The sequence below is a fragment of the Mandrillus leucophaeus genome, unplaced genomic scaffold (genome assembly GCF_000951045.1).
Source record: "Mandrillus leucophaeus isolate KB7577 unplaced genomic scaffold, Mleu.le_1.0 Scaffold43, whole genome shotgun sequence".
In the NCBI taxonomy this organism is placed as follows: domain Eukaryota; kingdom Metazoa; phylum Chordata; class Mammalia; order Primates; family Cercopithecidae; genus Mandrillus; species Mandrillus leucophaeus.
The window spans coordinates 2,053,342-2,059,002 of NW_012104587.1; the positions used below are offsets into that span (position 1 = coordinate 2,053,342).

The 5,661-nt window shown below is 48.2% G+C and overlaps 1 pseudogene; it reads right to left on the minus strand.

Moving 5' to 3' along the window:
• Positions 1-266: 266 nt before the first annotated feature.
• Positions 267-2,838, minus strand: LOC105549160 (annotated as a pseudogene).
• Between the last annotated feature and the right edge of the window lie 2,823 nt (positions 2,839-5,661).

The window sequence follows — 5,661 nt, forward strand, 5'->3', positions numbered from 1 at the left end:
GTGAGCAGATCACCTGAGGTCAGGAGTTTGAGACCAGCCTCTACATGGAGAAACCCTGTCTCTACTCAAAATACGAAATTAGCCAGGCATGGTGGTGCATGCCTGTAATCCCAGTTACTTGGGAGGCTGAGGCAGGAGAGTTGCTTGAACCTGGGAGGTGGAGGTTGCGGTGAGCTGAGATTGTGCCATGGCACTCCAGCCTGGGCAACAAGAGCAAAACTCCGTCTAAAAAAAAAAAAATGTATATATATATATATATATTTATGTCATAGCAAACAGGTGGCAATTCCACATCCAGGGTCAACAGAAGGGTTGAAGGAGACTACAACAGATTGGGTTCCCATGATGGAGAGGGCATCTTCACAGGTGGAGGCAGGCCCAGCTGAAACAGCTTTTCAAGCTCTCTGTCCTTATCAAGGATCATAAGAGGCATTCCACTCAAGGGGAGGCCTGTAATCTGGTGCTCTTCAGGTTGGTTAAAACTCTCAAAATCTAGAAGATTGAAGTGAAAGAATTTTTCTATTTCTGGATAACATTATCTGAGGCAGGAACAGAGCTTTTTGCTTTAACAGTCTCCCTGGTCATCTTTTTGGCAGAGAAATTTCGGTGTTTTAGTTTGAGGAGTCTGTTGGTCTTTACTCGCGTTTCTGTAGCCCTATCGACAGTTCCAAAAGCCTTTCTGGTAGCTTTAGGTAAGGCTGGTAAAGCACCGGACATTTTGCCAACACATGGTGTTGAAACTTGAGATCTCCCCTTTAAGCCTTTGATTGAAGGTCCAGATCCCAGCTTCAGCCTATCTTTAGGAGCTGCATGGATACCTGGTTCTCCATTCTCCTTATCAATATAGATCAGAGCAGGGTGGGTTCCTTCTAAGGGTTCTGGGGGAGCATCTGTTCCATGCCTCTCTCTTTGCTTCTGGTAGCCCCAAGCATTCCTTGGCTTGTGGATGCATCTCTGCAGTGTTCCATCTCCACATGGTGTTCTCCTTGTGTGTCTGTGTCTTCTTGTATGGACACCAGTCATATTGGGTTAGGGGCCCACTCTGCTCCAGTAGGACCTTATCCTGACGCATCACATCTGTAACAGTCCTATTTCCAAACATGGTCACGTTCTGAGGACTTCACTATATCTTTTTTTGGGGCCGCAATTCAACCCATGACATACCCCTGAAAGATGAAAAGAGTAGAATTTGGGACATTACATTTCTAAGTAGTTAGAAAAACTACTTTTGTTTATCTAATAAAGGAGGTATTTGAAGTTGCCCCTTCAGCTTTCATGTTTTTAAAAACTGTTGACTCTGGGGTTTGCCTGATGGGTTAAAGGCTATCCCAGTTTTAGCCGCACGTCAGTCACGTCACCTGCACCCTTCTTTGCCCTCAGGTGTAGATTAAGGACCTGGAGGCTGGAGGGGTTTTTCCTTTAGCAAGTGTTCCTATGACAAAATACTGAGCTGTTGACTGAGGCTGGGAAGAGGGGATATCCTTAGGACTCCTGTAGAGGGCTTATTCCAAGCTGTCTCTAAAGGCTCTTGGGCAGTGGGCTTTGGGATGAGGACTGACACACCCTGCATGCCTGGAGGATGCTGGGCCACTGGGAGCTGGCTCTTCCTACTCTGCCCCAGGCTAGAGACTGAAGAAGCTCAATGAGTCGTTTGCACAGCTGCAATGAGTCCTAGAAGAGGGCTTCTTACCTGGTTTTGCCCATTCCTGAATCAAGAATCATTTCAGCGTTAGGTGGGATCCATCTAGACCAGTCACCTAGACATTTCCTTAAATTGGGAATTTTTTTTTTTTTTTTTTTGAGATGGAGTCTCACTCTGTCTCCCAGACTGGAGTGCAGCGGTGCGATCTCCGCTCACTGCGAGCTCCACCTCCAGGGTTCACACCATTCTCCTGCCTCAGTCTCCCGAGTAGCTGAGACTACAGGCCCCCGCCACCACACCCAGCTAATTTTTTGTATTTTTAGTAGAGACAGTGTTTCACCATGTTAGCCAGGATGGTCTTGATCTCCTGACCTCGTGATCTGCCCGTCTCGGCCTCCCAAAGTGCTGGGATTACAGGCGTGAGCCACCGTGCCTGGCCAATTGGAATTTTTTTAAGCAAAAAAAGAGGATATATTGAGAATGATGGAACTCCTGGTCTGAAATGAGAGCTATATATAACTCCTGGATTTTTTCCTTTCCCTCAACTCCCCTGCAATGGACTGAATGTTTGCATCCCCCACAAATTCTTATGTTGAAATCCTAACCCTCAATAGAACAGTATTAGAAGGTGGGACTTTTGGAAGGTAATTAGATCATAAGAGTAGACCCCTCATGAATAGGATTCGTGCCCTTGAACAAGAGCCACAGAGAGCTCTCCAGCTTTCTGTCTGTCATGTGAGGAGACAATGAGAAGACAGTAGTCTTCAACCTGGAAAAAGGCTCGTACCAGAGCCTGACCAAGCTGGCACCTATCTCGGATTTCCAGCTTCCAGAACTGTGAGAAATCCATTTCTGATTTTTATAGGCCACCGGTATATTGTATTTTTATGGTAGCAGCATGAACAGACTAAGGCCTGTTGGCTTTACTTTCACAATGGAAACCAGTCTTTTCACTCCTCATTCTCTGCTGCTTCCTTTCTAATTCAAGCTACCATCACCGCTCCTCCGGACCCCTACACCCATCTTCCAGCTGGTCTCCCTCCTCCATCCCTGTCTTGTACAATTCATCCTCCACCTAGAAGCCAGAGTGGCGTTTTAGAAACCTGAATCCAAGCATGTTATCTCTATGTTAAAACTCTCCAATGCATTTAAAAATCTCTACAATCTGGCCCCTGTTTACCTTTATCTGACACCATTTGTGTTGATTTCTTTTTTTTTTTTTCTGACAGAGTCTGACTCTGTCACTCACACTGGAATGCAGTGGCATGATCTTGGCTCACTGCAGCCTCTGCCTCCTGGGTTCAAGTGATTCTCCTGCCTCAACCTCTTGCCGTAGCTGGGATTACAGGCGCATGCCACCACGCCCGACTAAGTTTTGTATTTTTAATAGAGACAGGGTTTTGCCATGTTGGCCAGTCTGGTCTTGAATTCCTGGCCTCAGGTGATCCACCCGCCTCTGACTGCCAAAGTGCTGGGATTACAGGTGTGAGCCACCGCGCCCAACCTCGTGTCGGTTCATTTCTTGTTATTGTCTTTTCCTTCGCCCACCCTTGCCCTCCTCTCCCCTTAGAATGTACACCTTTGAAAGAAGGGGCCTTGTTTGTCTCGATCGTAGAGACAGGGCTGTGCCTGGCACTAGGTGGATGCTCAGTCAATATGTTTATAATGCAAATGGCAGAGACAGAAATTTAGGCAAGCAAACGTGGGTTTTCTGTATTCAGTTCTGATACCGACTTTCAGTTCTTTTCACCAAAGAATTGGCAAGAGTCCTGAGCTGGAGGGAATCATGGTGACTTCTCTTCTAGGCTCTGCAGATAGCCTTTTGTGTGTCCCAATATTGTTCTTTTCGCACACCAATCCATGGCTTGGTGGCCCTTTTCACATACAGCTTTCATTCTTGCCAATGTAGTTATGCAATGATTTTGTCAAGTACCGGAACGTTCCACTAGAGGGCAGTAGAATATAGTGTTAAAGTTTGGGATCTGAAGCCATTGACTGCCTTGCCATCTATTCTCTTCCACGAATCATTTTGGAGAGAGGGCAGCAATCATTTTGAACTGTGATGATATGAGGGCAACCACCTAGGGATGGCAGAAGAGCAAGCTGGATCAAATGGCCATATAACACAAAAATCACTATGGTTAAGAACTTAGTACCCCCTGCCCCTCCTTCCTACCCCCTAAAGGCAGGCTGCCTGGGTTAAAAAGGGGAGGGAGAGGGAGGTGATGTACATTACTTTTGCTCACATCCCACTGTCCAGAAAATACTGCTTGCTGAAGGGTCATATGGCTACACTTCCCTATAAGAAAGATTGTGAAATGTAGCCTTTTTTCTTGGTGGCCAAAAATCTATTATGGAAGAATGGGAAAATGGATATTGGAAGTTAACTGGCAGTTTCTGCCACAAATTCTTAAACCAGCTGAGGTTAAATAATCTGAGTTAAGGCCGGGCGCGGTGGCTCACGCCTGTAATCCCAGCACTTTGGGAGGCTGAGGCAGGGGGATCACGAGGTCAGGAGTTTGAGGCCAGCCTGGCCAATATGGTGAAACCGTGTCTCTACTAAAAATACAAAAATGTGGCGGGTGCATGTAATCCCAGCTACTCGGGAGGCTGAGTCAGGAGAATCACTTGAAACTGGAAGGTGGAGGTTGCAGTGAGCTGACATCGTGCCACTGCACTCCAGCCTGGGCAACAAGAGCAAAGCTCCGTCTAAAAAAAAAAAAAAAAAAAAAATCTGAGCTAAATAATCTGGGCTTTTGTTACGGCAAGGGATTTCCAAGGTGATTCAGACCCAAGCCACTGGCCATCAGGCTTTGCTTCCTTCTTTGTAGTTAAACTTAACTTGTTATGTCAACTAGATTTTTGGATTTTATAGCCTGGAACCTCCCCGAGGGATGCACTTTTAGAATCCCCTGTAGTTGGTGTCTTATCATTTTGATTATGCAAAACTGGTCTGTTAGTATTATTAAAAACTTTTGTTTGCCTTATTAGCATCTTATTATATTTAGTAGTGCCATCTGGAAGTTTCATCTACTAGTGAGAGGTGACAACATGCTAGCAGCCCTCGCTGGCTCTGGACACCTCCTCTGCCTTGGCTCTAGCCGTGCTTGAGAAGCCCTTCAGCCTGCTGCACTGTGGGAGCCCCTCTGTGGCTGGCGGAGGCCAGAGCCGGCTCCCTCTGCTTGCAGGGAGGTGTGGAGGGAGAGGAGCGGGTGGGAACCGGGGCTGCCAGCGGCCTGGCCAGCGTGAGTTCCGGGTGGGCGTGGGCTCGGCGGGCCCCGCACTCGGAGCACCTGCAGGCGCTGCCAGCCCGGGCAGTGAGGGGCTTAGCAACCGGGCCACCAGCTGCGGAGGGTGCCCAGGGTCCCCCAGCGGTGCCATCCGCCCATGCCGCTCGAATTCTTGTTGGGCCTCAGCCGCCTCCTGGTGGGGCAGGGCTCAGGACCTGCAGCCCACCATGCCCAAGACCCCCACCCGTGGGCTCCTGCCCGAGCCTCCCCGACAGGTACTGCCCTCTGCTCCGCAGCACCCAGTCCCATCAGTCTCCCAAGGGCTGAGGAGTGCAGGAGCAGGCGGGACTGGCGGGCAGCTCTGCTCACGCCCCTGCGTGGGATCCACTAGGTGAAGCCCCCTAGGCTCCTGAGTCCCCTGAGGACTTGGAGAACTTTTATGTCTAGCTAAAGGATTGTAAATGCACCAGTCAGCACTCTGTGTCTAACTCAAGGTTTGTAAAGGCACCAATCAGTGCTCTGTGTCTAGTTAATCTAGTGGAGACTTGGAGAACTTTTCTGTCTAGCACTCTGCCTCTAGATAAAGGATTGTAAACACACCAGTCAGTACTCTTTGTTTAGCTCAAGTTTTGTAAATACACCAGTCAGCACTCTGTGTCTAGCTAAAGGTTTGTAAATGCACCAATCAGCACTCTGTGTCTAGCTAAAGGTTTGTAAATGCACCAATCAGCACCCTGTCAAAACGGACCAATCAGTTCTCTGTAAAATGGGCCAATCAGCAGGATGTGG